Source organism: Pristiophorus japonicus, chromosome 5, assembly GCF_044704955.1.
Source record: "Pristiophorus japonicus isolate sPriJap1 chromosome 5, sPriJap1.hap1, whole genome shotgun sequence".
Classification (NCBI taxonomy): Eukaryota; Metazoa; Chordata; class Chondrichthyes; family Pristiophoridae; genus Pristiophorus; species Pristiophorus japonicus.
The window spans coordinates 252,285,985-252,308,441 of NC_091981.1; the positions used below are offsets into that span (position 1 = coordinate 252,285,985).

Sequence of the window (22,457 nt, forward strand, 5' to 3'; positions counted from 1 at the left end):
AGAAACGCATGAAGAACAAGTTTTCTCTTTGGAGTGAGCTTTACTGAACATCTGGCTATTTCATACTAACACTGGCCACTCAAAGTAAAAGTGTGCTCTCTCCTGATATGGATATTTCTCCAAACATACTGACACAAAATTAATGTACATTAGCTTAATTGTGAGTTCACCAATTTCATCTATGCACTGGAGCACAATTTGCCTTGCATCATTGGTTGGCATAACAGGGAAACATAGTATCAGTTAAGGTGCCTGGTAGTCAGTTCATAATCCTCATTATAAACACATATATAATTGGATGTTTCAAGCTTCATTGTCCTCTGCTCAGGTTTACTATCTAGGTTTGTGTCTTCACACAAGGAGTGACGGACATTCAAAAAAGACTTCAGAGGTGAGTGGAGAGAAAACCAAATGTCAGAACCAGATGTGATGGATCTGTGGGTTCTTTCAAATGGATTAACAGATATGCATGGAACTCACTTTTAATGGGTCTTGAAGTTAAAAAGAAAAATCACACGTGCAAGGTACAGAGGCCAGCCATCACTTTTAAAGTCGGGAACATAACTGCCTTTCTTACAAGAGAAAATGGGGGCGAGCAAGGAGTGAGTGATCTCTCTTTTGAAGTATAGTTGTGGGATTGCAGTATCTACACTAACAGCCGATCACCACATGGAGGCGTCCACACTCCGCATTGTGTCAACTGCTCCCGGTTTGAACGGTCACATTTTAAAATCGCTTCAACTAACGGGGTAGAACTCGAGCCTCCCAAATCAGTTGAAAGAGAACCCGGGCTCAAGATAACCCAATTACGTGCTCCCGAATAGTTCGATTTAACTTGGGTTTACATTTTTGTAGGAGACCGATGATTGTCGGGACACTTCCCACAGCCTTCCGGGCCGGGTAGGGGGACAGGAGTCATCACGGCTCCGGACAACCAAAAATAAACAAAGCGGCCCGAGATGTTTCAAACACCTCCGCCCTTTTGAAAACACCAACGATCGCCGCCGATTTACAGCCTCCAATCTCACCTCCGACTGACCACGAGAAAAGAGGCAGGAGCATTTAATAAGCTAACCAACACGGGCGGCCCACAGCTGGTTAAACAAAAGTCGTTTTTTGTCAAAAGAAAGAACAGAAAACTTATTATTTCTGGCTTTCTTTTTCCTTTCCCCTCCCTTCTCTCTCTCTCTCTTTCACTCCTACAATAGAGAAGCCAAAACACGAGAGAAAATGAGATCCGGGCTCGGCGCAGAGAAAGGCGGAGAAGACGGGAAGAGCGCGAGAAGAAGGGCCGCGTCAGCCAATGGCGGCGGGGGCCGGCTCTCGCGAGGGCCGGGAGGCCGGTCCGTTGGGAGCCGGGTCCAATGGGGCGTCGAGTTGCGGCGGCGGCGGCGCAGCGATCGCGGGTGCGCGCGAGCCGGGTGCTGCGGCCTCGCCTGGTTTGAGGGGACTGTAGGTGACGCTCTCAGTGTATTTTTTTGACGTGGCGGCTACGTATCAGCACAGCCATCCACTCCTAGCGCACCGTAATCAGTGACGAGTAAAACTACGTAAGTGGTAAGTAAGAGAGACGGAGGCAAAACTCAATTGAGAGACGGTGGCACTAACAGCACACGCACAGCATGCACGTAGCATTAATGCAAAAAAATAAATAGAAAACCCAGGATAGGAACAGAGAGGAAAAAGGTGGCAGCCGTTCGGCTCCCTCCTCTGCTTTCTCTCTTCCTCTTTTTTTTGTTGGGTAGGAGGGAGGATTAATTTAAAGAGAGAAAGGGAGCTACCGACTGGTGACTAGATCAAAGTTTGCAGCCTGTGTGCAAGCACAGTGGATCGGTGACTTGGTCCAGGGTTGCGGGGTCTTATGGAGGAGAGGGTGGAGGGGAGTGTTTTGCGTGTTTCCTTGTTGGAAACCCCCCCCTTTTTTTTCTTTGAAGATCGGATATTTTAAAAGGTTTCAGATGTATTTTAATCAGGGTGGGAAAAGTGACAGAACGAAAGGAAACATTTATTAATAATAAAACTTATTTTTCCTCCTTGGTTTTCTCCCGAGTCGTGCGATTAGTGAGATCCTGTTGGGTGTGCTTGTATGTTTTTTTTGTTAATTTTTAAGGTTATCTCTTCTCACCACAGTCTGATACAAGAGAATACTCATAATAAAAAGACTATAATCGCGGAAGCAAATTGACTTTATTTTACAGTAGAAAATTCAAATGAGTTTTTGTAAGTTCAATGCATTTAATTTTATTACAGATCTCAGTTTTAAACTGCAGTTTGCAAGCTGAACATTTCAAGTTGCATTTTGGCGTTTTTTAAATTCCTCAAATAGTCTCATAACGACAACTATCGGGCAAAGGCATGCAATCAACATTATTTTGCAAATAAAATGCACTGCAGTTTTTTAAAGTTCATAATCACATAATTCAGGAATACATTCAAATTTACAACTATCTGCCTTAATGGGGGTAAGAGCTGTGTTTTAGAGCAGTTTGGAGGGGATATATTTTTTGTTGCATTTGATGCCGATGGAAAGTGCCGAATTGTTTTTTCACTTGCAGTTTGAATTGCTCCCCCATTTCTGCCGTTGTCAGACTGGTATTGTATGTATATTATATATATATATATATAGGTGTGTGTGTGTGAGGGATTCTACCTCCCCTCCCTGTTAAGATGACAGAAGAGGTGCTTGCCGTGTCTCCTGTTACTCTAGCCGCCCATTTTTTGTATGCAAGCTCCTGACGTTTGTCCACTTGCGACAACATGATCTGCTACAGTGTAACAACATGACGTTATCCTGGTTAGACTTTGTCACAGAAAATACGACCGAGACTTGTCGGTGTGTGAGTGCGTGAGTGAGGAGAGAGAGAGAGAGAGAGAGAGACACACGGGGAAATTTATTTAGAGGGAGTTTAAAGGCGAGAGAGAAAGTCTCATCGCCGTCACTCCAGCTTTGGCATTGAGGAGACTCGGGTCCGGGAGACGGGGGTCACATCGCGGCGAAGCCAACATGTCGGGAAAGGGAGAACAGGAGATACTCGGCATCTGGACGCAGATTATTTCAGCAGATTGTTCATTTTGGGGATTTTCTTTTACATATAATATCTCGCTTGTTGAATCGATTATGATCTTTGTAATTTCGGATCGAATGTGTTTTTAATTTAAACAACCCCTATAGCGACAAACATGTACCAGAAATCGTATTTTGTCTTTGAAAAGCTTCAGACTTTTCAGAAGCTCGGGGCGGGGGTGAGCGGCCGACACGGTGAGGGGGATTTTATTTTTGAACCGGCTGCAGCATGGAGTCGTCGACAGTCTTGGCATAAAGCAGGCGGGTTTCCGAACCCCGTTTTATTTTACCCCGTCCAATTTGAGCTCCGGTCAACAAAATGTTTCATCTCCGTGAATCCAATTTTTTTTAAAAAAAGCATACGATTCGTCTGCCCAAACCCGGAGGGTATTCATCTGGTGAAATCAGTTTGTTGGCGTAAAATTGATCGCCTCTTTATTAATACATGGCTGCGGTTTGCAAGGAGCGTTTTTTAAATTTTCGAAAACCTAACTGCAACTCCGACCAATGGGGCGGTGGCTTGAGGGCTTCTTAAAAAAACAAATAAAATTGTGGACGTTTTGAGCCGTTGGATAGCTTAGACACTCAATTGTCGCGTTTTGTTTTGAAGTATCGTTTGTAAAAAAAAAAATTAAGAAATTGAAAATTAATTTTGTTGTTTTCTGGAGGCTGATAAATAAAATGGCGCCGGTTTGATTTGCGGTGGAAGGTTCCAGAAATGGCGCAGTGCCTCTTCAAGTGAAGTTCGCCTACCAGTGTCCCTTCACTCGGCCTGTGGCATTGCAGCGTGGAAATGTACTGAGTCGGATCAGCTCAATCCTTATGGCAGAACTGCGGGAGCTACATATTCATCCACTTCTCCCCCGCCCCCTTTTGTCATGCCCCAAAAGTCAAATTAGCCCAGCCGATTGCTTGATGCAAACGTGTGTGTGTGCATTTTTTTTCATATATATTTGGGAAGGGAACAGTGTTACAGATCGAAGAAATGACAGCCTTTGGTGTGCACAAATCCCACCCCCCACCACCAAGATCTACTACCCAAGGGATTTATTTAAGTTGCAATTCAAACTCGTAACCAAGACCTCCTGTCTAAAACAGTTTAAAATGTATAGTTTTGGAATAAACGAGGTTATTTTGCGTGGTCTATCTTGCATTGTTGTAATGAAGTTCAAGGTCTTGTGATTTATTTAAAATATATATATTCTGTATGCTGGGATTGTTCTCAGAGCAGAGAAGGTTGAAGGGAGATTGAGAGGTGTTCAAAATCATGAGGGGTTTTGATAGAGTAAATGGGGAGAAACTGTTTCCAATGCCAGGAAAGGAGATATCATCATCATAGGCGGTCCCTCGAAACGAGGATGACTTGGTTCCACACCAAAAAAGGGATGAGTTCATAGGTGTTTCAATGAAGGACCTAATTCCAGGTCCCAAACTACATATTAAAGGGTGGAAGATGCCTGTGCATGGATTTTTTAATGTGTGGTGGCCATTGCACACCAGCCACCACGCAGGCTTGACAGAGCTAGGTCTTGGTCCAGTGGCAAGAATTAACCAAAACGATTGGAGACCAGCTCAGCTGCACAGACCGAGTACGCACAGTGTGGACTGGCCCATGCTGCCCCTGGGCCCACACCTCTCCTGGGCCCCGATCATGTCCTGCTACAAACTCTCGCCACGACCTGCTGTACCTGCCCACATTCCAAATCAGAGTCCTGGATTTGGGCGATGCTCTCTATGGACTTCCAGAAGGCATTAATGGTACAAGGGTATAGCAAAAAAAGAGATGTAGAGATTTTTTTTTAATGCAGTGAGATATGATTTGGAATGCACTGCCTGAAAGGGTGGTGGAGCAGATTCAGTAATAACTTTCAAAAGGGAATTGGATAATTATTTGAACGGGGAAAATTGTGTGGCTATGGAAGAAGAGCAGTGGGGGTGGGACTATTTGGAAAGCTCTTTAAAAGAGCTGGCACCTGCATGATTGGCCTACTGGTCTCATTCTGTGCTTTATCGTTGTACGAGTACAATAAATTATAAGTGCTGTATTGCTGAGAATGTCCTTAAGCTGGCATTGTTTGATTTTCACAAGATTCTTTCTTGCACAGTATTCCTGCTGTTCTGGGGTACAGATGTCAGTCTATGTAAAATGTTCTTTTTGTAGTGTAAATACAGAAATCAGTTATAACTTTGTCAGGCACTTAATTGCTGAGCAAAGGATCATCTCTAATGTTTACTCTTATCTCAAATATGCATAGTGTTTTATATTTAAGGAGGGATTGTTCATAATTTTATTGAAGAAAACAGGAGCTGTTGAAAGTTACGTAAGTGAAAATGCTTAATGCCAGAGCTTCCTGACCCAATGAACATTTGCTGCTTATTGAGGGGAGAAGAAAGTCATTATTTCCACATTATGGCAGTTGATTGATTAAAACATTTTTAAATTGTGTACTTTTATGCTGAATGGTAAAATTGTTGTAGAGAATGGGAGAAATTTGGTGCAAAAATTCAAAATGACTCCAGTCGCAAATTTTCAGCATGTTGCGCAAACTAGTGTGCAAAAAATTTATGATTCAAGTTTACCAACATAAGTCAATTTATACAGATCCATTGTTGCTGTGAAATATAATTAACTTTATATACATACATTTATATAAAGTACTTTTCTGTATATTCAGTTAGAAACCTTTTTAAAAGATGAGTGTCTCTCTGTTTTACTTCCAAGAAAATATATAAAGCATACAATAAATAAACATGTAAGATAGGGAGAAGAAAAAGTTACATATTCTTTTCAAATCATCTTGTTGTTTTTTCATCTTGTTCAGGATTCAAGCCATTTTTATTCCTATGTTGAACTGCTTAGCATTTTGATTCTAGCTTTTTAATTTCTTTTTGTATTTATCCCAGACAATCTTAATGAATTGAAATCCCCTCAATACAGTGGTCGGCTTTCGTTTTTTTTTTGTGAAAACGGTAGCGATACTTGAAAATTACCGTTTTCGCCGCGCTACTGGTTTTAGGCTGAACTTTCCGCCTTTGGGGTCTGCACTAGGGCCGCATCAGTAAGGGAGGTGTTCCACGATTATTTGCGGCGTAAAACGTGAGTTTTGGCAACTTTAGAGTGGGGTCGTTTGCTCTGCGAGAGAAGCCTGGGGGGGGGCGGTATTTCAATTTTTTTCCCCAAAAAACATTACCAATACTGTTAACTAACCGCTGCAAAAATATTAACTTTAACATACCTTTTTTGCAGGTTTTCGTACTTAGCGCTGCCGGCAGGTTTTACTTGTCTCTGTTCTGGGCGTGGCGAAAACCCGGCCCCAGTGGACATGTCCACATTATCTTGGCTGATACTTAAGGGCAGTTTTGAGGCAGTGCTGCATTGTTGAAGGCTCCATCTTTCAGAGATGTTAAACCGAAGCCCCGTTTTCTCGTGTCGATTAATGTAAAAGATCCAGGTCACTATTTGAAGAAGGAGGATTAAGCTAATTAATGGGGATGAGGATTCAGCTGAGCGTAAATTTTAAAAAGTCAAATAACAAGGAGAAGGCAATAAATCAGGGTAGCACTGGGGCAAATAAAAGCCAGAGCGTGCCAGGAAGGGACAGAGTATATAAACATAAAGGTGAATCAGAAAGTGGGGTCAAATCAGGAAAAAATGGTAAAACAAATTTAAACGCTCTTTATCTGAATTCACATTGCATTCGTAACAAAATAGATGAGTTGACTGCACAAATAGATACGAATGGGTATAATCTGATGGCCATTACAGAAACGTGGTTGCAAGATGACCAGGACTGGGAACTAAATATTCAGGGGTATTTGACAATTTGGAAGGATGGACAGGAGGGAAAAGGAGGTGGGGTAGCACTGTTAATAAAGGATGGGAGCAGTGCGTTCATGAGAAACGATAATTGGCTCAGGATCAAGATGTTGAATCAGTTTGTGTGGAGATGAGGAATAATAAGGGTGGAAAAAGTCACTGGTGGGTGTAGTCTATAGGCCCCTTAACAGTAGCTACACAGTTGGACAGAGTATAAATCAAGAAATAATGGAGACTTAGAATAATCATGGGCGATTTTAACCTTCATATTGATTGGACAAAACAAATTGGCCAGGGCAGCCTTGAGGAAGAGTTCATAGAGTATATCTAGGATGGTTTCCAGTACGTTGCGGAACCAAGCAGGGAGCAGGCTATCTTAGATCTGGTACTGTGTAATGAGACAGGATTAATAAATTATCTCGTAGTAAAGGATCCTCAAGGAATGAGTGACCATAACATGGTTGAATTTCAAATTCAGTTAGAGGGTGAGAAAGTTGGTTCTCAGACCAGGGTCCGAAGCTTAAATAAAGGAGACTACAAAGGTATGAGGGCAGAGTTGGCTAAAGTGGACTGGGAAAATAGATTAAAGTAAGCGGCGGTTGATGAGCAGTGTCAGATATTTAAGGAGATAGTCCATAACTTGCAACATAAATATATCCCAATGAGAAGGAAAGACTAAGAGAAGCCATAACCATCCGCGGCTAACCAAGGAAATAAGTGTTAGTATCAAATTGAAAACAAGGGCACACAATGTGGCCAAGATTAGTGGGAGGCCAGAGGATTGGGAAGCTTTTAAAAGCCAGCAAAGAACGACTAAAAAAATAACGGAAGATAGATTATGAAAGTAAACTAGCACGAAATATAAAAACAGTAAAAGTTTCCACAGGTACATAAAAAGGAAAAGAGTGGCTAAAATGTTGGTCCCCTAGAGGATGAGACTGGGGAATTAATAATGGAGAACAAGGAAATGGCAGAGATGTTGAACAAATATTTTGTATTAGTCTTCACGGTAGAAGACTAAAAACATCCCAATAGTGGATAATCAAGGGGCTGTAGTGAAGGAGGAACTTTAAACTATCACTAATGAAGTAGCACTTGGTAAAATAATGGGACTAAAGGCGGACAAGTCCCCTGGACCTGATGGTTTACATCCTAGGGTCTTAAAAGAAGTGGCTGCAGAGATATTGGTTGTAATCTACCAAAATTCCCTGGATTCTGGGGTGGTCGCAGTGGATTGGAAAACCGCAAATGCAACGCCCCTATTTAAAAAAAGGAGGCAGACAAAAAGCGGGAAACTATTGACCAATTAGCCTAACATCTGTCATTGGGAAAATGCTAGAGTCCATTATTAAGGAAGCAGTAGCAGGACATTTTGAAAAAAGAAATGGCAGACCAATTGAACCAATACTTCAGTTCTGTCTTCACGAAGGAGGATACAAATAACCATCCGAATGTACTAGGGGACAGTGGGTCTAGTGAGAAGGAGGAACTGAAGGATATCCTTATTAGGCGGGAAATTATGTTGGGGAAATTGATGGGATTGAAGGCTAATAAATTTCCGGGGCCTGATAGTCTGCATCCCAGAGTACTTAAGGAAGTGGCCCTAGAAATAGTGGATGCATTGGTGATCATTTTCCAACAGTCGATCGACTCTGGATCAGTTCCTATGGACTGGAGGGTAGCTAATGTAACAACACATTTTTTAAAAAGGAGGGAGACAGAAAACGGGTAATTATAGAACGATTAGCCTGACATCAGTAGTGGGAAAAATGTTGGAATCACTCATTAAGGATGAGATAACAGCGCATTTGGAAAGCAGTGACAGGATTGGACCAAGTCAGCATAGATTTATGAAAGGGAAATCATGCTTGACAAATTTTCTGGAATTTTTTGAGGATGTAACTAGCAGAGTGGACAAGGGAGAACCAGTGAATATGGTATATTTGGACTTTCAAAAGGCTTTTGACAAGGTCCTGCACAAGAGATTACTGTGCAAAATCAAAGCGCATGGTATTGGGGTTAATGTACTGGCATGGATGGAGAACTGGTTGGCAGACAGGAAGCAGAGAGTCAGGATAAACTGGTCCTTTTCAGAATGGCAGGCAGTGACTAGTGGAGTGCCGCAGGGCTCAGTGCTGGGACCCCAGCTCTTTACAATATACATTAATGATTTAGATGAAGGAATTGAGTGTAATATCTCCAAGTTTGCGAATGACACTAAACCGGGTGGCGGTGTGAGCTGTGAGGAGGATGCTAGGAGGCTGCATGGTGACTTGGACAGGTTAGGTGAGTGGGCAAATGCATGGCAGATGCAGTATAATGTGGATAAATGTGAGGTTTGGGGGCAAAAACACGAAGGCAGAATATTATCTGAATGGCGGCAGATTAGGAAAAGGGGAGGTGCAACGAGATCTGGGTATCATGGTTCATCAGTCACTGAAAGTGGGCACGCAGGTACAGCAGGCGGTAAAGAAAGCAAATGGTATGTTGGTCTTCATAGCTAGGGGATTTGAGTATAGGAGCAGGGAGGTCTTAATGCAGTTGTACAAGGCCTTAGTGAGGCCTCACCTGGAATATTGTGTTCAGTTTTGGTCTCCTAATCTGAGGAAGGACGTTCTTGCTATTGAGGGAGTGCAGTGAAGGTTCACCAGACTGATTCCAGGGATGGCTGGACTGACATGAGGAGAGACTGGATCAACTGGACCTTTATTCACTGGAGTTTAGAAGGATGAGAGGGGATCTCATAGAAACAGATAAAATTCTGATGGGACTGGACAAGTTAGATGCGGGAAGAATGTTCCCGATGTTGGGGAAGTCCAGAACCAGGGGTCACAGTCTAAGGATAAGGGGTAAGCCATATATGACTGAGATGAGGAGAAACTTCTTCACTCAGAGTTGTTAACCTATGGAATTCCCTGCCACAGAGAGTTGTTGATGTCAGTTCGTTGGATATATTCAAGAGGGAGTTCGTTATGGCCCTTACGGTTAAGGGGATCAAGGGGTATGGAGAGAAGGTGGGAAAGGGGTACTGAAGGAATGATCAGCCATGATCTTATTGAATGGCGGTGCAGGCTCGAATGGCCAACTCCTGCACCTATTTCCTATGTTTGTAAAAGCATAATTCAATCCAACAGTGCCAGCATGATTTTATGAAAGAAAATCATGTTTGACAAATTTGTTGGAGTTCTTTGAGGATGTAACGAACAGAGTGGATAAGGGGCAACCAGCGGATGTGATGTATTTGGATTTCCAGAAGGCATTCGATAAGGTGCCACATAAGAGGTTACTGCACAAGATAAAAGTTCACCGGCGTTGGGGATAATTATATTAGCATGGATAGAGGATTGGCGAACTAACAGAAAACAGAGAGTCAGGATAAATGGTTCATTTTCTGGTTGGCAAACTGATTAATGGGGTGCTGCAGGGATTGGTGCTGGGTCCTCAACTATTTACAATCTATATTAATGACTTGGACGAAGGGACTGAGTGTAATGTAGCCAAGTTTGCTGATGATACAAAGATGGTTGGGAAAGCAAACTGAGGACACAAAACATCTGCAGAGGGATATAGACAGGCTACGTGAGTGGGCAAAAATTTGGCAGATGGAGTATAATGTGGGAAAATGTGAGGTTATTCATTTTGACAAATAATAGAAAAGCAAATTATAATCTGAATGGAGAAAAATTGCAAAGTGAGGAGGTTCTTGTGCATGAAACTCAAAGTTAGTATGCAGGTACAGGAATGCAAATGGAATGTTGGCATTTATTATAAGGGGGATAGAGTATAAAAGCAGAGAAGTCCTGCTACAACTGTATAGGGTATTGGTGTGGCCACACCTAGAACACTGCATACGGTTTTGGTCTCCGTATTTAAAGAAGGATATACTTGCATTTGAGGCTGTTCAGAGAAGGTTCACTAGGTTGATTCTGCAGACCAAAACTGCACACAATACTCACGGTGTGGTCTCACCAAGGCCCTGTACAACTGCAGCAAGACCTCCCTGCTCCGATACTCAAATCCTCTCACTACGAAGGCCAACATGCCATTTGCTTTCTTAACTGCCTGCTGTACCTGCATGCCTACTTTCAATGACTGATGTACCATGACACCCAGGTTGCGATGCAGGCTCGAAGGGCTGAATGGCCTACTCCTGCACCTATTTTCTATGAAGGGGTTGACTTATGAAGATAGGTTCAGTGGGTTGGGCAAATACTCTGAGTTAAGAATGAGAGGAAATCTTATTGAAACATAACATAATGAGGGGGCTAGACAGGGTGGATGCAGAAAGGATATTTCAACTCATAGGGGAAACTAAAACGACGGGACATAGTATTAGAATAAGGGGCTGCCCATTTAAAACTGGGAGGAGGAATTTCTTCTCTCGAGTGTTGTAAATCTAGGGAATTCTCTGCCCCTGAGAGCTCTGGAAGCTGGGTCATTGAATATATTTAAGGTGGAGATAGACAGAATTTTGAGTGATAAGGGAGTCCAGGGTTATGGGGAGCGGGCAGGAAAGTGGAACTGAGTCCATGATGAGATTAGCCATCATCTTGTTGAATGGCGGAGTAGGCTCAATGGGCCAAATGGACTGCTCCTGCTTTTATTTGTTATGTTCTTAAGAGCAAAGAAGTTTTCCCAGTTTCTTAGCCATAATTTATCACTGAACCAACACCACCAGAAACTGAGACCTCATTTGCTGGTAGTCGGTGCTTGCAGTGTGTAAATTGGCTGCTCTTACCGATTTATAACAATAGCGACCACATATGAAGTACATCAGTGGCTGTGAAATGTTTTACGCCACCCAGAGGACATGCAATGCACTACCCTGCATTATAAATATAAACTCTTTATTCAACTAGCCAATTTAATTTTTCTATAGAAACATAGAAACAGAAAATAGGTGCGGGAGCAGGCCATTCGGCCCTTCGAGCCTGCACCACCATTCAATATGATCATGGCTGATCATGCAACTTCAGTACCCCACTCCTGCTTTCTCTCCATACCCCCTAATCCTTTTAGCTGTAAGGGCCACATCTAACTCCCTTTTGAATATATCCAACGAACTGGACTCCACAACTTTCTGTGGTAAAGAATTCCATAGGTTCACAATTCTCTGGGTGGAAAAAGTTTTTCCTCGTCTCGGTCCTATATGGCTTACCCCTTATCCTTAGACTGTGACCCCTGGTTCTGGATTTCCCCAACATCGGGAACATTCTTCCTTCATCTATCCTGTCCAATCCTGTCAGAATTTTATATGCTTCTATGAGATCCCCTCTCGTTCTTCTAAATTCCAGTGAATATAAGCCTAGTCGATCCAATCTTTCTTCATATGTCAGTCCTGCCATCCCGGGAATCAGTCTGGTGAACCTTCGCTGCACTCCGTCAATAGCAAGAATGTCCTTCCTCAGATTAGGAGACCAAAACTGCACACAATACTCACGGTGTGGTCTCCCCAAGGCCCTGTACAACTGCAGCAAGACCTCCCTGATCCTATACTCAAATCCTCTCGCTACGAAGGCCAACATGCCATTTGCTTTCTTAACTGCCTGCTGTACCTGCATGCCTACTTTCAATGACTGATGTACCATGACACCCAGGTCTCGTTGCACCTCACCTTTTGACTAATCTGTCACCATTCAGTAATAATCTACCTTCCTGTTTTTGCCACCAAAGTGGATAACCTCACACTTATCCAAGTTATACTGCATCTGCCATGCATTTGCCCACTCACCTAATCTGTCCTAGTCACCCTGCAGCCTCTTAGTATTCTCCTCACAGCTCACAATGCCACCCAACTTAGTGTCATCTGCAAACTTGGAGATATTACATTCAATTCCTTCGTCTAAATCATAATATATATTGTAAATTGCTGGGATCCCAGCACTGAACCTTGCAGTACCCCACTAGTCACTGCCTGCCATTCTGAAAAGGATCCGTTTATTCCTACTCTTTGCTTCCTGTCTGCCAACCAGTTCTCTATCCACGTCAATACATTACCCCCAATCCCATGTGCCTTAATTTTGCACACTAATCTTTTGTGTGTGACCTTGTCAAAAGCCTTTTGAAAGTCCAAATACACCACATCCACTAGTTCTCCCATCCATTCTACTAGTTACATCTCAAAAAATTCTAGAAGATTTGTCAAGCATGATTTCCCTTTCATAAATCCATGCTGACTTGGACAAATCCTGTCACTGCTTTCCAATTGCGTTGCTATTACATCCTTAATAATTGATTCCAGCATTTTCCCCACTACCGATGTCAGGCTATCCGGTCTATAATTCCCTGTTTTCTCTCCCTTTTTAAAAAAGTGGGGTTACATTAGCTACCCTCCAATCCATGGGAACTGAGCCAGAGTTCATGGAATATTGGAAAATGACCACCAATGCATCCACTATTTCTAGGGCCATTTCCTTGAGTACTCTGGGGCTATGAGGCCCCGGGGTTTTATCGGCCTTCAATCCCATCAATTTCCCTAACCCCATTTCTGGACTAATAAGGATTTCCCGCGGTTCCTCCTCCTCGCTAAACCCTCGGTCCCCTAGTATTTTCGGGAGGTTATTTGTGTCTTCCTTAATGAAGACAGAACCAAAGTATTTGTTCAGTTGGTCTTCCATTCCCTTGTTCCTTATTATGAATTCACCTGATTCTGACTTCAAGGGACCTACATTAGTCTTCACTAATCTTTTTCTCTTCACATATCTATAGAAGCTTTTGCAGTCTGTTTTTCTGATCCCTGCAAGCTTACTCTCATCTATTTTCCACCTCCTAATTAAATCCTTTGTCCTCCTCTGCTGAATTTTAAATTTCTCAGTCCTCAGGTTTGCTGCTTTTTCTGGCCAATTTATATGCCTCTTCCTAGGATTTAACACTATCCCTAATTTCCCTTGTTAGCCACGGTTGAGCCACCTTCCCCGTTTTACGCCAGACAGGTATGTACAATTGTTGTGGTTCATCCATGTGATCTTTAAATGTTTGCCATTACCGATCGACTGTCAACCCTTTATCATTTGCTAGTCTATCCAAGCCAATTCATGTCTCATACCATCGAAGTTACCTTTCTTTAAGTTCAGGACCCTAGTCTCTGAATTAACTGTCACTCTCCATCTTAATGAAGAATTCTACCATATTATGGTCACTCTTCCCCAAGGGGCCTCGCACGACAAGATTGATAATTAGTCCTCTCTCATTACACAAAACCCAGTCTAGGATGGCCTGCTCTCTAGTTGGTTCCTCGACATATTGGTCAATAAAACCATCCCTTGTACACTCCAGGAAATCCTCCTCCACAGTATTGCAACAGTTTGCTTAGCCCAATCTATATGTCGATTAAAGTCACCCATGACAACTGCTGTACCTTTATTGCACGCGTCCCTAATTTCCTGTTTGATGCCATCCCCAACTACACTACTACTATTTGGTGGTCTGTGCACAACTCCCACTAACATTTTCTGCCCTTTGGTGTTTCGCAGCTCTATCCATATAGATTCCACATCATCCAAACTAATGTCCTTCCTTACTATTGCGTTAATCTCTTTAACCAGTAACGCTATCCCACCTCCTTTTCCTTTCTGTATATTCTTCCTGAATATTGAATACCCCTGGATGTTGAGTTCCGAGCCTTGGTCACCTGAGAGCCATGTCTCCGTAATCCCAATTGCATCATATCCGTTAACAGCTATCTGCGCAGTTAATTCATCCACTTTATTACGACTGCTCCTCGCATTGAGACTCAGAGCCTTCAGGCTTGTTTTTTTTTAGCACTCTTTGTCCTTTTAGAATTATGTTGTAATGTGGCCCTTTTTGATTTTTGCCCTTGATTTCTCTGCTCTCCACTTTTATTTTTCTCCTTTCTACCTTTTGCTTCTGCCCCCTTTTTTACTTCCCTCTGCCTCCCTGCATCGACTCCTATTCCCCTGCCATATTAGTTTAAACCCTCCCCAACACCACAAGCAAACACTCCGCCTAGGACATCGGTTCCGGTCCTGCCCAGGGTCAGACCGTCCGGTTTGTATTGGTTCTACCTCCCCCAGAACCAGTTCTAATGTTCCAGGAATTTGAATCCCTCCCCCTTGCACCAAATCTCAAGCCACGCATTTATCTGAACTATCCTGCTATTCCTACTCTGACTAACATGTGGCACTGGTGGCAATCCTGCGATTACTACCTTTTGAGATCCTACTTTTTAATTTAACTCCTAGCTCCCGAAATTCAGATTGTAAAAAAGCAGAATGAGGTCCGACCTATATCGTTGGTACCTATATGCACCATGACAGCTGGCTGTTCCCCCTCCCCCTCCCCCTCCAGAATGCGCTGCAGTCGCTCCGAGACATCCTTGACCCTTGCACCAGGTAGGCAACATACTATCCCGGAGTCTGGTTTGTGGCCGAAGAAACGCCTATCTATTCCCCTTGCAATAGAATCCCCTATCACTATAGCTCTGCCACTCTTTTTCTTGCCCTTCTGTGCAGCAGAGTCACCCCTGGTGCCATGAATTTGACTGCTGCTACCTTCCCCTGAAGAGCCACCTCTCAACAGTATCCAAAACAGTTTTGGAGGGAGGTGACCGCAGGGGACCCCTGCACTACCTTCATTCCCTTGCTCTTCCTGATGGTCACCCATTCCCTATCTGCCTGTGTAACCTTTACCTGCGGTATGACTAGCTCACTAAACATGCTATTCACGGCATCCTCAGCATCGCGGATGCTCCAGAGTGAATCCATGCGCCGCTCCAGTGCCGCAATGCGGTCTGACAGGAACTGCAGCTGGACACACTTCCCGCACACAGCAGCCAGGGTCACTGAAAGTGTCTCTGACTTCCCACGTAGCACAGGAGGAGCATGACATGGCTCTGCGCTCTCCTGCCATGACTTAACCCTTAGATTAACTTAATTTGGCAACAATGCCAAAGGTTTCCTACTGATAAGAAAGAGAAAAAATACTCACTCAGCCACCAGCCAATCACTTACCCGCTTGGCTGTGACGTCACACTTCGATTTCTTTTTAACTTCTATTTTGCCTTTTGTCCCTGCACCAGCTAGCTGCTCCCGACTGCTGCTCCTCTGACTGCCACTGACCTTTTATAGGCCTCAAGCCTCCCGCTCCCGCTCCCGCTGGCTGCTCCCGACTACTGCTCCTCCGACTGCCATTGGCCTTTTATAGGCCTCAAGCCTCCTGCTCCTGCTGGCTGCTCCCGACTGCTGCTCCTCTGACTGCCACTGACCTTTTATAGGCCTCAAGCCTCCCGCTTCCGCTCCCGCTGGCTGCTCCCGACTACTGCTCCTCCGACTGCCATTGGCCTTTTATAGGCCTCAAGCCTCCTGCTCCCGCTGGCTGCTCCCGACTACTGCTCATCTGACTGCCACTGGCCTTTTATAGGCCTCGAGCTTCCTGCTCCCGCTGGCAGCTCCTGACCGCTGCTCCTCCGACTGCCTTGTGAGGGAATGGATTCCTAACCGAGGGGATGTATGGGGGAAAAGATACTGTTTTTGTAAATAAATATATTGGCTGAATTGCGAAGACCACCAGCATAAGTTAATTATTCTATCATGACAGGAGTTGGTGTACGCTTCAAATACAGCAATGCTAATATGACCATTTTAATTGTATGATTTCAAACATTTGTGATATTGATACTTGCAGATCAGTACATAATTTTTGACATTACTTTTTGTCAATCCCAGTCGTGTCAACACCTAACTGAGGTGGATAGGCAATCATTTCCATGCTTTCTGCCAATGTTGCTCACTCACAACCTCTAGTGATCAAGGATGGCTGGCATCCTCAAGCTTCCTACAGGGGAGCATTGTTGGAACACTCAAGGGCACCAGATGAGTCCTTAACCCTTCACCTTAATTATTCTTCAAAGAACCACCTGGGCTTTGCCATCTAGTTTACGCCGAGGAGTGAATGATTCTCAAATTTGGTTTCCCGAACTAAATCGACTAGTTTGGATTGTATTAACTTGGTTCCTTGAACTAAATCAACCAGTTTGGATTGTATTAATTTGGTTACTTGAATTAGATCAACCAGTTTGGATTGTATTAACTTTTACTCTGTCAGCCTCCAATTCAGTCACACAAGCTGTTCAGTGAATTAATTAGCCTGTGCCAATTTCAAAGAAGTCTAAGACAACAGAGTCATGAAATAACAATTGTTTATTGACAGTGCAATCCTTGTTAGCAGCACTGAACACAGCATGCAAATAATTATTAGATGGGGTTAAAAGGATACGACAGCAATGCAGCTGTAACTGCTGATTTATAAATTTACAGTTGAGATCAGTATCTGAGGTTAATATGAATTGGCAAGTTGAATAAGCTGAGAAGTTAACATTAGAATTTACAGCACAGAAACAGGCCATTCGGTACAACTGATCCATGCAAGTATTTCATGTTAATTTATGCTCCACATGAGCATCACTCACCCCTATTCATCCAATCCAATGAGCATTAGATAGCCAGTTTAATTAATAGATTAAAGTCAATGGGGTTGAAATTGATCAAAAACATGTTCCGCCCATTTACCGTCGAAAAGACTGCTAAAATCCTGGCGGTACTTTGGTCAAAAAATAGGGGGAAAAAAATGCTCTGCGGGAAAAATGGGCGTTGCACATGGATTCTCGGAGGTTCTGGTCAAATTAAGTCCGAGGCTAGAGTTGGCCAAGAGAGGGGGGAAAACAATAAATAGCCAGTTGCTGAATCTAGACCAGATGGCTTGCATCTCACCTCTCTTGATTTCAGAAACTGGGATACCGAAGCAACAGTTAGCTGCTTGTACAGTCGTACAATCTTCTATTACTTTTCTCTCTGCAGAGGAAGCACTTTCTGATTTTATAGAGACACCTGTCTACATATGGTGGTACTACTAAAAGATCTAGAACTGAACTTGACTGAAAGCTTAAGATTGAGAACTGGTACTGAACTAGTGTCAAAGCGCTATCTTGTCTATCCTTCATTTCCATAAACCCCCCCCCCACACACACACACACACACACTTTTATTGACCAATCAAAGCAACATTTTTGAAATGTTCAACCCTTCTGGTTTCAAGCGCCCTGCACAGCTCTGCAAGTCTGAAGCACTGGCACCGTTGCCTAGTTTTAGTCCCAACAGTTCCCAACAAGACAGGACATATTTATGTCCTCATTAATGAGCCATATCCTGGCCTTTCGTTTTGAAGGTTTGTCTTCTATCCCTGGTGAGAGATGTTTTGTTTGAGTCTTAATGGTTAAATTAATATTAACCCTTTACTTTCATGCCTTCAGTTAGACTACTGACTACATTTTGAGGAAATATTTAAGACATTCCTTTGGGCATCTGACTTGTGCTCTTTAATGGCCTCGTCAAGATTGGGTGAACCACTGTTCTAATATTTAGTTTAAATGTGCTATGTTCGTGTGTTATGAACATATGCAGAATTTCGTCTTACAAGAGTAACAGATTTAATGTTTTATGATGGAATTGCTCTATGAATACTTTAGTCGAAATAAATTGCTGAATATTGCATACTTAAATTCAGAAACTGATAAAAGTAATAACAAATTTGATATTTTGATTTTCTCTGCTTTTAGGAGGGAACTGAATGTTGGGGTGTCCACCTCTTGTATTTTTGACCTGTATACATCTTTTATCACAATTTGCTTTATGTGGCAATTGGACAAGATATTGATTGCACACTCACTTTTGTTTTTAAAAGGATAGACTATTCTTACCAAGTTGTATAACTTTATTTTAAATTTTCTTGCATCATGAAATTGATAATTATATTGACCATATTTTTACTTTTGAGGGGAAAAAAACTTCCAGGTATTGATTTGAATGTGGGATTTAGTTATTTAACATTTCTATGCATAAACTGCTCCAATACCAAGCAGAAAGTTAGTTTCACCATGAACAATTTAAAATCATAGAATCTTGCAGCACTTGCCCTACCACTTTCAAAGATTTGTGAATATGCACCCTCTGGTCCCTCTGCTCTTGCAACCACCTCCCCCTCACAAGAGTGCCATTTAGATTATACTCCATGTTCCTCCCAAAGTGCATTACTTCACACTTATCCATACTACATTGTATACATAAGAACATAAGAAATAGGAACAGGACTAGGCCAGAAGGCATGTTGGTCTTCATAGCAAGGGGATTTGAGTACAGGGGCAGGGAGGTGTTGCTACAGTTGTACAGGGCATTGGTGAGGCCACACCTGGAGTATTGTGTACAGTTTTGGTCTCCTAACCTGAGGAAGGACATTCTTGCTATTGAGGGAGTGCAGCGAAGGTTCACCAGACTGATTCCCGGGATGGCGGGACTGACCTATCAAGAAAGACTGGATCAACTGGGCTTGTATTCACTGGAGTTCAGAAGAATGAGAGGGGACCTCATAGAAACATATAAAATTCTGACGGGGTTAGACAGGTTAGATGCAGGAAGAATGTTCCCAATGTTGGGGAAGTCCAGAACCAGGGGTCACAGTCTAAGGATAAGGGGTAAGCCATTTAGGACCGAGATGCGGAGGAACTTCTTCACCCAGAGAGTGGTGAACCTGTGGAATTCTCTACCACAGAAAGTTGTTGAGGCCAATTCACTAAATATATTCAAAAAGGAGTTAGATGAGGTCCTTACTGCTAGGGGGATCAAGGGGTATGGCGAGAAAGCAGGAATGGGGTTCTGAAGTTGAATGTTCAGCCATGAACTCATTGAATGGCGGTGCAGGCTAGAAGGGCCGAATGGCCTACTCCTGCACCTATTTTCTATGTTTCTATGTTTCTATGAACCTGCTCCACCATTCAATAAGATCATGGCTGATCTGATCATGGACTCAGCTCCACTTCCCTCGCCCACTCCCCATAACCCCTTATCCCCTTATCATTTAAGAAACTGTCTATTTCTGTCTTAAATTTATTCAATGTCCCAGCTTCCACAGCTCTCTGAGGCAGCGAATTCTACAGATTTACAACCCTCTGAGAGAAGAAATTTCTCCTCATCTCTGTTTTAAATGGGTGGCCCCTTATTCTAAGATCATGCCCTCTAGTTCTAGTTTCCCCCATCAGTGGAAACATCCTCTCTGCATCCACCTTGTCAAGCCCCCTCATAATCTTATACGTTTCGATAAGATCACCTCTCATTCTTCTGAATTCCAATGAGTAGAGGCCCAACCTACTCAACCTTTCCTCATAAGTCAACCCCCTCATCTCTGGAATCAACCTAATGAACCTTCTCTGAACTGCCTCCAAAGCCAGTATATCCTTTCGTAAATATGGAAACCAAAACTGCACGCAGTATTCCAGGTGTGGCCTCACCAATACCCTGCATAGCTGCAGCAAGACTTCCCTGCTTTTATACTCCATCCCCTTTGCAATAAAGGCCAAGATTCCATTGGCCTTCCTGATCACTTGCTGTACCTGCATACTATCCTTTTGTGTTTCATGCACAAGTACCCCCAGGTCCCGCTGTACTGCAGCACTTTGCAATCTTTCTCCATTTAAATAATAACTTGCTCTTCGATTATTTTTTTCTGCCAAAGCGCATGACCTCGCACTTTCCAACATTACACTCCATCTGCCAAATTTTTTCCCACTCACTTAGCCTGTCTCTGTCCTTTCGCATATGTTTTGTGTCCTCCTCACACGTTGCTTTTCCTCCCATCTTTGTATCAGCAACAAACTACATTACACTCAGTCCCTTCTTCCAAGTCGTTATATAGATTGTAAATAGTTGGGGTCCCAGCACTGATCCCTGCGGCACCCCACTCGTTACTGATTGCCAACCAGAGAATGAACCATTTAGCCCGACTCTCTGTTCTCTGTTAGTTAGCCAATCCTCTATCCACGCTAATATATCACCTCCAACCCTGTGAACTTTTATCTTGTGCAGTAACCTTTTATGTGGTACCTTGTCAAATGCCTTCTGGAAGTCCAAATACAACACATCCACTGGTTCTCCTTTCTCCACCCTGTTCATTACATCTTCAAAGAATTCCAGCAAATTTGTCAAACATGATTTCCCCTTCATAACTTCATGCTGACTCTGCCTGACCGAATTTTGCTTTTCCAAATGTCCTGCTACTGCTTCTTTAATAATGGAGTCCAACATTTTCCCAACCACAGATGTTATCTGCCATGTGTCTTCTCATTTCACAGTCCATGCCCTCCTGAAATCTGCTACTATGCTGCTCACTATTTACTATGTTGCCAAGTTTTGTATCATCTGTAAACTTCAAAATTGTACTCCCAGTACCAAAGTCTAGGTCATTTATATATAACATGAAAAGCAATGGTCCTAATTCCGACCCCTGGGGGACCTCACTGTGTACTTCTCTTCAGTTCACCTCTACTCTCTGCCTCCTATCCCTTAGCCAATTATGTACCCAAGTTACCACTGTTTCATTAATCACATGTGGTTCTATTTTCCAAATAAGTCTGTTATGTGGTACTTTATCAGATGCCCTTTAAAAGTCCATATATACAACATTATTGCAATACCTTCATCAACCCTCTATTACTTTCTCAAAGAACTCAATCTGGTTAGTCAGATAATTTACCTTTAACAAATCCATGCTGGCTGTCTGTTATTAATCTATGCTTCTGACAAGTGAGAATTTTGCTCCTTGACAAAGGTCTCTCCCACCACTGAAGTTAACCTGATCTGTAGTTACCAGGTTAAACCCTAGTATATCATTTGGCAAGTTTTTATTCCTGTGTATTGTATTTAGTGCTTGTGCACTGAGTGTTCCATTATCTGGTTCTTCAGCTTTCATTTGTGACATTTTTCATTGTGAACACAATTTTACTTTCAAAAGTACAATTGTCATAAAATCAAAGAAGGAGGCATTTCGGCTCATCGTGTCCCCTACAGCTCTACAAATTTTTCCTTCTAAGCATATATCCAATTCCCTTTTGAAAGTTACTATTGAATCTGCTTCCGCCACCCTTTCGGGCAGTCCATTCCATTCCACATAACAACATGCATTTAAAAAAAATTCTCATCTCCCCTCTGATTTCGCCAATTATCTTCAATCTGTGCCCTCTGGCTACTGACCAACCGGCCAGTGGAAACAATTTCTCAATTTTTAACACCTATTAAATCTCCTCTTAACCTTCTTTGCTTTAACAGAGCTGTGCACACACAGTTGGGTGAATCTGCTAAACGGAGTGGCTGGCTGGCTGGGAGAAGGAGATGCTAAGTACGTTAAACCAAGAAGCTACAGTACATAAGTAAATATATAAATAATCTCAGTTAATTTTATCCACTTCGATTTAATTAATTACTAAGTAGAGGATATGAACATTAAAGGGATCCAAATTGTATTAAATAAAAATCTGGTGTACATAAATAATTGAATATTAGGAGTAAGGGGATATTAAACTATAAAGACATATCTATAACATAAGTAGATAGACTTTTAAGTAAAATAATCGGCCCCGTTGCTTGCAATTCTTGTGCCATGTGGGAATGCCAAGACGCTTTGTGTCATGGATAAGCATATGTGCAGTTCCTTGAACTCCAGCTCAGGATTTCTTAGCTTGAGGAGCAGCCGGAGTCACTGCAGGACATATGGGAGGCTGAGAATTTCCTGGTC

The 22,457-nt window shown here is 42.8% G+C and overlaps 1 protein-coding gene across 3 annotated transcripts in view; it reads left to right on the forward strand.

Moving 5' to 3' along the window:
* The first annotated feature begins 1,441 nt into the window (after positions 1–1,441).
* LOC139264674 (cAMP-responsive element modulator-like) overlaps positions 1,442–22,457 on the forward strand; it is a 186,526-nt gene continuing 165,510 nt past the window's right edge. For 2 of the 3 annotated variants that reach the window (XM_070881561.1, XM_070881558.1), the window contains exon 1: positions 1,442–1,557. The gene's annotated coding sequence lies outside the window, so the exon portion shown is untranslated. Of the gene's footprint in view, positions 1,558–2,806; positions 5,188–22,457 lie in introns of those variants that run through there. The other variant, XM_070881560.1, reaches the window with a different exon arrangement.